Below are 11,249 nucleotides of genomic sequence, written 5' to 3'. Positions count from 1 at the left end.
ATCTCACTTTATTACATAACACAATGATGATCTCACTTTAGTACACAACACGATGATGATCTCACTTTAGTACACAACACAATGCTGATCTCACTTTAGTACACAACACAATGATGATCTCACTTTATTACATAACACAATGATGATCTCACTTTAGTACACAACACGATGATGATCTCACTTTAGTACACTCTTTTGACGTCAGGAGACAAGATGGAGGCCGGTGTTGTGGCAGTTTGTACAGTTGGTGTTGTGGTGCTCCTGGTCTCTGGCGGGAACCCAGGCTGCAGCTACTGGGGCTTTCCACAGCCAACACTCAGCACACCATGTGACCCAGGCAGCCAATCAGGTCACCCAGGCTGACTGTCTCCAAACCAGTCAGATCAGTCCTGGGCCAGCAGCCATCTTGGTTCTACACTCTAGCTGGGTGGGGAACTGAATAAGGATTCATACATTCTATTATTTGATATGCAGAAAGATTATATCTCTGTTTTCTTGATGTTAAACAATACATATTATGGTGTTTTCCCACAAGTAAACAAAGTATTTGACTTCCAGAAAACATGTTTTTGAAGCTCTTTGCCTGAAATAGCTTTTAGGAAAAAACAATTCTCCTATTAGTATTCCTCTCTGTTTCAGTCCCTTCAGAATGCACTGTTTCTGGTGTCTGTAGCTTTAATGCAAATGAGCTGCTGCCCATTGACCAATGAGCTGTCAGACTGAACCACCGCATGGAGGAGAAGGGATTGTTGACGTTTGCGGACTCCTGGAGCTCTATATCTATATAATATAATATAATAATAATATTATACATGGGTATTTATATAATATTATATCTAATATCAAGGCCAAAAGCTATGTGCACCTCGGATGATATTATGAATCATAAAGACTGCGTCTGACGTCTCTGGTACTTCCACAACAAGTTAAGACTCGTAGTGGGGGATATCTCGGCCATGGTTGAGAAGAATTCGGGGAAAGGAACTTTGGCCTTGACTCTCTGAAGTCCATGAACCGCGACATGGAGGAGAAAGGGATTGTCAGCCAAGCTCACACACACATACACACACACACACACCTATACACACACACAGATCTGACTGGGGATAGGAGAGGTTAATTCACTTGAGGTGGCATAACCTGTTTAAAAACAGGTTATGTTTTTAAACTGCTTATTCTCTTGACAGAAGGACTATCTAGACTAGGCTACTTATAAATATTTGTGAATATTTTTACTTTTATTTAATTTATTTTACCCAAAAATTATATTCAGGGATAATTAAATAAAATCCGGGGCTTTAGCCCCGAATAAAACAGCATGGTGACGCCCCTGGGTTCAGGGTCTGTGTTTAGGATGTCTGGGTTTAGGTTCTGGGTTCAGGGCCTTATCGACCAGGTTAACACGCGTCCTGCCATCCTCTGACCTCCAGGAAACGCACCAAGTTCCAGGTGGTTATTATTTAACTCACTCGTTCCCTCAATACATTCATGATCCAAAATGTGACGGCAGCTGACCTCAGATCTGGTGAATTGGGCTTTTATTTCTTTCACTTCATACGGTTTGACCAATCCGGTTGCTGGAGGCAGAGTTATTTGCAGAAACTAGACCAGCACATGAACATTTTAAAATGTAAATACACGCACACATTCCTGTACAATTAATTGAGGTGTATGACAGCTCCCTCTGCTGGACAGTTTGGACAACAGTCTCACACCAAACTACATTTTCCGTTTGAACCAACGTAGCTATAGTACATTGACAGTGTTGAGAAGGATACTTTTAAAATGTATCCAGTTACAGAATACAGAATACATGCCGAAAAATGTAATATGCAACGTGTTCCTTATCATCACTCAATCTGAGTCTTGCATTCTGAATACTTGGATTACTTCCACATTGAATTGCATTGTATAATGGTAGGAATGCGGCATCAAATCCTGCTGACTAAACAGGCCTATTCTGGTGTGTTCTTCTGTTCAAACTGGCCGAATGTGTCCCTGAAAGTGCACTATTTTATATAATTTGCTGTAGTGGAACAAAGACTATAAGGGTATGTTCATGCAAAAGATATTTGCTATTACATCTAACATTTTTTTCACTGAACTAAGTGCATAGGTGTTGCCTATAAAATCGCCTTAATATAGAGAGAGAGAGAGAGGAGAGAGAGGAGAGAGAGAGAGAGAGAATCGTTCAATCATTGGACAAAAAGGTCTAGGGCGGTAGTGGACCGGTCGAACTCCTTCTGCCTCATCCTGGTGCTGAATGTGTTAAATGCATCCGCATTTTTATGTGTTTTTTCCAGCATACGTTTTATGTGGGTGTCTGTCCAAATTCCCAGACGGTCCGACAATTTGCTGCTAGTCTTGGAGTTACCTGTTACGTCCAAAGATGCATGTACTTTGTAGAACTGGATCGGACCGAGGTGCGTTCGCTTTCACATCTCAAGCGAACCGTACCAGGGTTCGTTTGGAGGCGAACCGAGACCAGCTGTTCAGGGAGGTCTCGGTCGGCTGATTTGGTTCACATCAAAGTGAGGTGGTTGCATTCAGACCAACGCACCGAACCAAGGGACCAAACTCGTTTAGTGCGCACTAAATGCTGTTGGTGTGAAAGCACGAAAAAACTGCTGAAACGGAAGTATCGTCATGTTAGCCATTGATTTCAATGTAACTGTATACTAAATAGCAACTATTAAAATTGTAACTAACGGAATACAGTTAGCTATAATTTGTATTCTGAATACGTAACGCCGGTACATGTATTCCGTTACTCCCCAACACTGTACATTGATGTGAGACCGGGTTGGTGGTTTGAACATGTTGTAGCAGAGAATAGCCCGCGGGGGCAGTATGTACATTGTTAAATACATTAATAGGCTTGAATTTAGTAGAAATATGGATGTTTTATATTTTTACAAAATGGATTGTGAACATTGCTGAATAACAATTATCATGTATATTAAATGTATTGCAGGAGTTTAGCTTAACATTAACCAAGTTAAAAGACAATTAATGAACCGCACCAAACATGCAGAAGTCAATGTAGGATTTTTATATACAGTATAATCAAAAACACTTGACAGAAGTTTAATACACACTTTTGTAAAGGAAAGCAGAGGAAAACATTTTCCCAAATTAATCATTTCAAAATGTCCCCACCATTCAGAAAGCAACTGAAGAGGTTTGTGTAAAAGCAGTCCTTCCTGACCAGCTCTGTCCCTCACTCTAAACCCTGACTCTCAACCCTAACGCTGAACCCTCTGAGGGCAGGAAGACGCTCCTTCAGTGTAAAGGTTCAAGAAGACACTCCTTCAGAGTAAAGGTTCAAACAATGGAGAAGGAAGAAGAAGGGGAAGGAGTAGAGAGTAGTGAAGTAGTGAGGTTAGTGACAGACGTGAGGGTAAGGCGTGTGGAAGCACACGGGTACATGTGGGGTCAAGAAGATCACTCCCACTGGAGGTCATTGATCCATCAGCCTCAGACCGCTGAGCTCAGCAGGTCTTCTGGAGGATGAGGCTCAGGTGAACTGAGGAGACGGGACCAGCAGGATGTCAGGATCAGGTGGGGTTCAGCTCAGGTGAGTCTGCCCCCGACCAAACCGGATCATGTGGGGTTCAGCTCAGGTGAGTCTGCCCCCGACCAAACAGCATCAGGTGAGGTTCAGCTCAGGTGTGTCTGCCCGGACCAAACAAGGACATGGATTAGGTTCAATATTCAAAAGATGCAACATTATCTGAACCAAAGAGACATCATTAAGGAGGAGGCAGGCTTTAGGGCGCCTTGAGAATTGAACCCCCAACCCCCTACCTAGTCTACCATGTCCAGATAATGCAAACTTACGAGGAATCCTTGATGGTAGAGTCCTGGTCGTCCTCAGGATTTGCCTTCCAGATGTATGGCTTCTCCGTCAGTCCTCCAGATTCCTGGTCTGGTTACAAACATAATTGGTCTCTAATGTAAGGTCACAAACACAGTAGTAGTTGGGCTCTAAAGCCGCGTAATAAATTAGCAGCTGTAGTTTGTGTGGTAACCAAGCTCAGTAGTATGCCTTAACTTGTACTGGACAAAGTAATCCTGCGTTACATCAAGTCCTCTGTTTACTTTATGCAAACTTATGAGGATCCTTGTTGGTCGATTCCTAGTCGTCCTCCAGCGTCTCAGCTCCTCCACCAGCTCTCCTCAGACAGAGGCCTGGTCTGGAACAAACAGCAGAAGTCTTGCTTCAATGTGTGGTAAAACAGATGTAGTTGTCTGGCATATTAACCAACGCCGGTAGTTTGTGGTAGCAGTATTCTACGAGAAGTGGCAGTGAGTGTGATGATCACTTCAGAGTCAGGCTCCATCTACCCCACGACAGACATCAGCTCCTCCACCAGCCTCCATCATGGCCTCCATCAGCTCCTCCACCAGGGAGGGCCTTCAGCACGGCTCCTCCATCAGCTCCTCCACCTAGCAGGGCCTCCATCAGCTCCTCCACCAGCCTCCATCAGCTCCTCCACCAGGCAGGGCCTCCATCAGCTCCTCCACCAGCCTCCGTCATGGCCTCCACCAGCTCCTCCACCAGGCAGGGCCTTCAGCAGGGCTCCTCCATCAGCTCCTTCAGCCATGGATTCCTGGTCTGGTTACAAACACCGTTGGTCCCAGCAGTAAATCACCTGGGGACGCAACACACCCCACCTCCTCCATCTTAATCTCTTAAATAAGACAATGTCTACAGATTGACGCGTTCAGCAATTCATCCACTACGGTCGTAGCAGCACTAGTAACAATAATGGTTCATATGACTCCTACATAACCCCGGTATGAATTAACTCAAATCACAGCTTGGCACAGATTTAAAGTCATAAGATGATCAAAACCAGACCTAAACTACCGAGGACTTCAGTGTTTCAGATGAGCATGGTGATGTTACCCTCTGGTCCGGTGCTGCAGGCCCCTGGTCTCCAGCCTCAGTCTCCGGTCCATCCTGGCACCACAAGCCTCCGGTCCCCAGCCTCTCAGCCTCGCCTCTCAGCTACAGCAGCAGGTTTATATCAGCATTTGCCCAACAATAAACTTATTTGACTCTTCCGAAACCGAGTTATACAATTAATTTAACTATTTAATAACTCAAGGCTAGAAAAGACTGGAGAGACCAGACATGAGCATCCCATTTTGGGAATGAAGACAGAGCAGTCCAAAAGTTTAAAGAAGGGGTTCAGCCCATGCATTGAAACTGACCTGAGAAGACTCTACTCACACCCCAGAGCACTGACCTGTTCTGGAGGACTTCTGACAGGAGGTGGAGGTCTGGCTCTGGGTGAGGAGGTGGAGGTCTGGCTCTGGGTGAGGAGGTGGAGGTCTGGCTCTGGGTGAGGAGGTGGAGGTCTGGCTCTGGGTGAGGAGGTGGAGGTCTGGCTCTGGGTGAGGAGGTGGAGGTCTGGCTCTGGGTGAGGAGGTGGAGGTCTGGCTCTGGGTGAGGAGGTGGAGGTCTGGCTCTGGGTGAGGAGGTGGAGGTCTGGCTCTGGGTGAGGTGGAGGTCTGGCTCTGGGTGAGGTGGAGGTCTGGCTCTGGGTGAGGAGGTGGAGGTCTGGCTCTGGGTGAGGAGGTGGAGGTCTGGCTCTGGGTGAGGAGGTGGAGGTCTGGCTCTGGGTGAGGAGGTGGAGGTCTGGCTCTGGGTAAAGAGGTGGAGGTCTGGCTCTGGGTGAGGAGGCAGACACCTCGGGACAAAGTACATGTTACCTTTTTGACCTTGTACAGTTCTAGAGTGTCTTCTACTGTAACATGTGGGAAAGACGGCCATTATTTTAGCTTTGATATTATCTGGTTGGTAACTCAGCACCAAAGTCATTGTTTGAAGTCATTCTATTGGGTAGGGTTTAACTTCTGTGGCAATTAATGACAGATATTTAGAACGTACAAAAGCTGAAGTGAAAGAACACTAAGTAGAATCGATATTAAGTCAAATATACTCAGCCAGCCATATTCAGGTGCAGGGTTCCGTTGAAGAAATGCCAAATCGTCTTCCACCTTGAAATGATTTTCAGCCTTCAATGATGGTCAGAAATGCAAGCAGAACGCTGTTTTGTACGCAGCGAGTCCCGTCAACGTGGTTAAAAGTACGGCGCAACCATCGGAAATTATCAACATGTTGTACGATGTACGTGTCAGTATGTATTTAATATCAAATTTAAGTTGTTTAAGATAAGGGGCAACAATTCCCAATGGAAACCGACTGAAATATAGTTTCCATTGGCAACGGCTCGAGGTTACGCAAATAAAATCCAGAACGTTCGGCCAGATACCCAGATTCACGTCCAACTAACTGCCACGTGGGTTCTTATGGTTGTCAAGACTACAACGTTCTATGCTAACCATTGAGGCTAAATCAAGTGACCGCACTCAGAACCTTCCACGGCGGGAAGCACAAGCCATCCGACTGGAATCCGAACATTCCGGCCAGAACCAACCAAAGAAAAAAAACAGAACCAGCGCCTCACCTTGAGCTGAACAGAGGAAGATCCTGAAGTCCAGCGATGGTCTTCATTAAAACACAGCCAACAGACTTACCTTGATGTGATCTGTTTGTTGCTGTTGGTCATTACTACTATTCAGTGTACCTTTACATTATTATGCACCCAGTGTGTACAAGTTATATCACTCAAAACCGTATGAAGAACTACCATGTACTTCCCACAACAACTTTTAACCTCAAATCCTTGCCTAAAAACAATGGAATCATTCAATACAAAACCGTGTCTACATTTTAGAATAAACAATCATCTAGATTATTCAGGGGAGAAACTATAGAGAGCAAATCTAAATGTTGAGCTCACAGAGAGCCGACCATAGCCCTGCAACGTCACCCTGACCGCCTCATCACCAACAGCAAATCATGCCAGCCAGCCAACACATGTACAGGTCCAGTGAGAAGTGGACATTTGAGCGAAAGGACTGCCCATAACATGAAGACCAATTCCTGAACTATCCAACCATCTTCATGGATTAAAGATTTACAGATTGACATGCCATTGTGTTCTAATCACCTTTGTCTGCTCCCTCGTTATTTATAAAACTCTACATCTCCATTGTCAGTGTTGCATCCTACTCATGAGGGTGTGGTCTGAGTGAGCAGAGATGCATGCTGGGATACAGTGCTGTCTGAAGTCTTCAGTTCTATAGACACGCCCCTCAGGAGAAACCAAGTGTATGAGAATCTGTCGTGACATCAGTTACATGAGCTGGAATATCCTTCAAGATGGCACCAGGATTCTCAGAGGAGAAAGGCCAAGAGAAAGATGTGAGGGTTCTTCCTCTCAGCCAGTGGAACACAACGGTCATCAGAGTACCATGGAACACTTTGAAATGTTCTCCTCCATACACCGTGAAGCCCCGGTGAAGGTTTCTTTACCTCCTCATCTGAAGAATAAAACTTCAGCTTGAAGAGTGCACTACTTGGAGTTCCCACATTGGTTCTGATTTAAGGGAACCAATCGTTCAGCTAGTCCTGTACGAAACAAACAGTTCAGCCTGAGAAGACGTGCAACTGAGAGCCAGACAAGATCCACAGGGCTCTCCATCAATCCAGCCAGGTAGGAAGAGCCGCCTCACTACAGGTCTGAAGGTCATCTTGAATATCCATTGAGGTCCCTTTCCAACTTCAGACTCCTTGTGGAATGCCTTTAGGTGTCCATCCTCCATTGATCCTGATTGGTGTAGTCCTAGTTTGAAGTCACTGATCTGAACACGCCGCCCACATCCTTTTACACTTGATTTGGATCCTCTCCTTCCTGCCCAGTGTGTTGGATATCGCTCCGGAGCGTCGCTCCGGGCTCTTCATGTCTACTGGAGGCCTCAAGCAAACGTGTGGCCGTCCATCAGGTATGATTTAGTTGACCATTCCAATATCCCAAGCCAACCACATAGACCCCCGTATGAACATTATCACTGTCAAAGCAAGCAGGACGCACACACGTAGAACCCAGGACACACATAGAACCGCATGGAGACACACGAGTAGAACCCAGGACACACACATAGAACCGCATGGAGACACACGAGTAGAACCCAGGACACACACATAGAACCGCATGGAGACACACGAGTAGAACCCAGGACACACACATAGAACCGCATGGAGACACACGAGTAGAACCCAGGACACACACATAGAACCGCATGGAGACACACGAGTAGAACCCAGGACACACACATAGAACCGCATGCCAGGTGTGAGTGGGACACACACACACACACACACACACACACACACACACAAACCCTAGTGATGCTCAAATATCATCCATCACATGTCAAACCCACACACTGAGCCATAAAAGGCCAAACACTCATGCAGGGTAAAAACCTCATGCCGAATAACATTCCATCATCCACCCCAGCTCTCCTGCCAGTACACCCAGAACAGAACAATCATTGTCTCCAGAGACGTAAATTATGTACAACATTCTTCAGTGGCGTCCCACATTGGTGATGGATTATGCTTGGTGTCTCCAAAATGTGTCCCAGGTTGATTCAACGTCTCTGAAGTCATGTCTTTGTAGTCCAGTGGTTTCCTGAATGAGGGGCCTTCACAGATGCAAACGGTGCAGCTTCAGTCAGCCTGAGGACAGGAAGGAGGTCATCTGTTCAGAAGACCACCCAGTGGAGGGGGGTGGCTCTTGAGGAGCAGGATCCTTCTTGGAATGGCCCCGAATAAGACCTTCTTGGAAATTAAACTGTTCCTGAGGAGTCACGATGCCTGGAGGGGACTGTTGAATGTGTTCCATGGTTCTCTGTGTCAGACTGAAGTTGTGTTTTAGTCGTTGAGATGAGGAGCCCCCTCATCTCCACCTGGTGTTTCTCCTTCTGAATCCCTGTCACCATCTTAAAGAACATTCTAGTTCATGGAACTGACGCCACGACAGTTTCTCAAACACTCGGTTTCCCCTGAGGGGGCGTGTCTACAGACCTGTAGACTTCAGACAGCTCTGTATCCCAGTATGCACCTCTGCTCACTCAGACCACACCCTCATCAGTAAACCAACACTCATATGATGAAGATGCAGAGCTCAGGAGAGTATCTGGAAAGAAGACTGAAGACATCAGAACCAAAACCATTACCTCGGCTTACAACAATAACTTAGTACCTGTAACCATTTTAACAAACCATTACAACCAACATAAACCAAACGCCTAAGTAACCCATGATCCAAATAAACATCCTTACTCCTCAGATCAACCTTCAGCTAAAGGGTTAACTCACCAGGATGCCAAAAAAAACCAATGTGCCCAAGAGTAATAAGAAACTAATGACTTACAGTTCGCAGTCCATCTTCATGTTTAAGTTGGGATACTCACAGAACTGCAGGTAAATATCCATGATAGACCTTTGAAGGAACGAACAGTTTACTCATTATTGTCCCCAAACTTGGCCACTGTCCCACAGTTCAACATCTACCATCTCCATTAAATCAGATAAATTAATGACAGTATAAAGTCAGGGCTTTTGGGATAATCCAACATTTAAATAATGATTAAGATAATTAAATAATCCATCTTTTTAATATAAGTTATACAAATTATTTGACTGTCATTAGTCAAGAGTGATTTTCCTCTTACTTTAACAAGTTTGAATGTATAGTCTCTAAAATGTTACTTTCAGGTAGAATCATTATTTAAATTTGAAATGAGAGTTAAACCACCACAATCCCCGATTTCCTTCACACATTATCAGTGATTTATAATCAACATACAACAACGCAGTTGTGCTTTGCTACACATTTCTACTCACATCAGGTCCAGATGAGATGCTCCTCTTTACTTCAAAAAGTGTTTAACCTGTGAAACAGGAAGAGATGACAAATAAGTCACAACAAAGCTCAACAGAACATTACACACACATTCTGGTTTCTGGGAACACAACAACATACCGCGTTTGGGAGACGCTACACTGCCAAACAGTGGAGGACACCAACGTACTGTCCGGTTCCCTTTTAAGTGAAACGCACCAGATGCAACCAATTAACCAATTAAGAAAACCACTTGCCGCGTGAGCTGCGGCAGGTGAGCTAATTAGTAAAACTCAACGCAGGTTTGGCGCCCTCTGGTCACCTTGGTAACAGTGATAGTCTATTCCAGCTCTGTATTCGATCTTAAATTACCTCCCTCATTTTAATTAAAGGCATGAGTCTGATGTGACTGATTTAGATTCATACTTCAAAACGAAGAAAGTCTTCATTCAATTCACCTTACTGTGTGTGTGTGTGTGTGTGTGCGTGTGTGTGTGTGTGTGTGTGTTACTACTGTTTGATGTCAAGTTGGTGAAAAGGAAGTCACGTGTGATCTTAAGTCCCTGTGTGTGTAGTGAGCAAATGTGGACAGCAGAGGGCGATGTTTCCACACGAGAACATCTGCTCTCTGCAAGCTCTGGGAGCAGGGACGCGGGAAGTCAGTCCGAGGGGGAGTGCTGAGAGAGGGTCTATAAAATGACGTCATAATAAATGCTGCGCAACATCCATTACTGGTGTGTAAAGACTAACTCTGCCAATTAGCCACTGTTATTCACAAACGTTAGCAAGTAAACAATGTGGAAATTAGAGTCAACTCGGCTGATACTGTGCTGAATTTCACACACTAACAACATGCCGATAAACTGTTGCGGTCCGGGATTATACACAGCGTTATAACAAGGATTCAGGAGGTTATTTCTAAAGGTTTACAAAGGAAAGTGACAATATAAGAAAGCCTTCATTTTCATCCAGAGTTACGAGTTGTCTGATATGAGGAAAGTGACGGTTTCTCCGTCAAGTGAACCGTCCGTCATTGCTCTTTTTTTGCCAACCAGTCTGTCCAAAACAGTCAGCGCAGTCATATGCTCCTTACCTACTGCTTGTGACATAAGCGCATTAATTGGGGTCTTTTTCAATGCCGCCAGCTTGCTTATGGCTTCTGTATGGAAATGACATTTTTCATGCTTCCGAAACTTTTCACCTGCCTTTTGCCAAACCCTCCTTTAATGAAGTTGCCAGCATTAATTATCCCGTCTGCCCTGACAAGCTTTTTCTCTATTGCAGAGCAGCACACGAAGCATAACGCGTGTCGGTTTCCCTCACGTAGTGTAGCCACGTCCACCGGCCAAACCAACCAACCTTAAATGACCTGCTAAAGTTCTCACTTGCCGATCGCCTGACTGGGAAGTGAAACTCCTTTGGCTGGCAGGGCTCTTCACCAACAGAATAACTAGTTGTTGTGACTGCCGGCAGTTGCACGTT

This window comes from Pollachius pollachius (assembly GCF_949987615.1).
Source record: "Pollachius pollachius genome assembly, contig: scaffold_54, whole genome shotgun sequence".
Classification (NCBI taxonomy): domain Eukaryota; kingdom Metazoa; phylum Chordata; class Actinopteri; order Gadiformes; family Gadidae; genus Pollachius; species Pollachius pollachius.
This window is presented reverse-complemented; position numbering follows the sequence as displayed.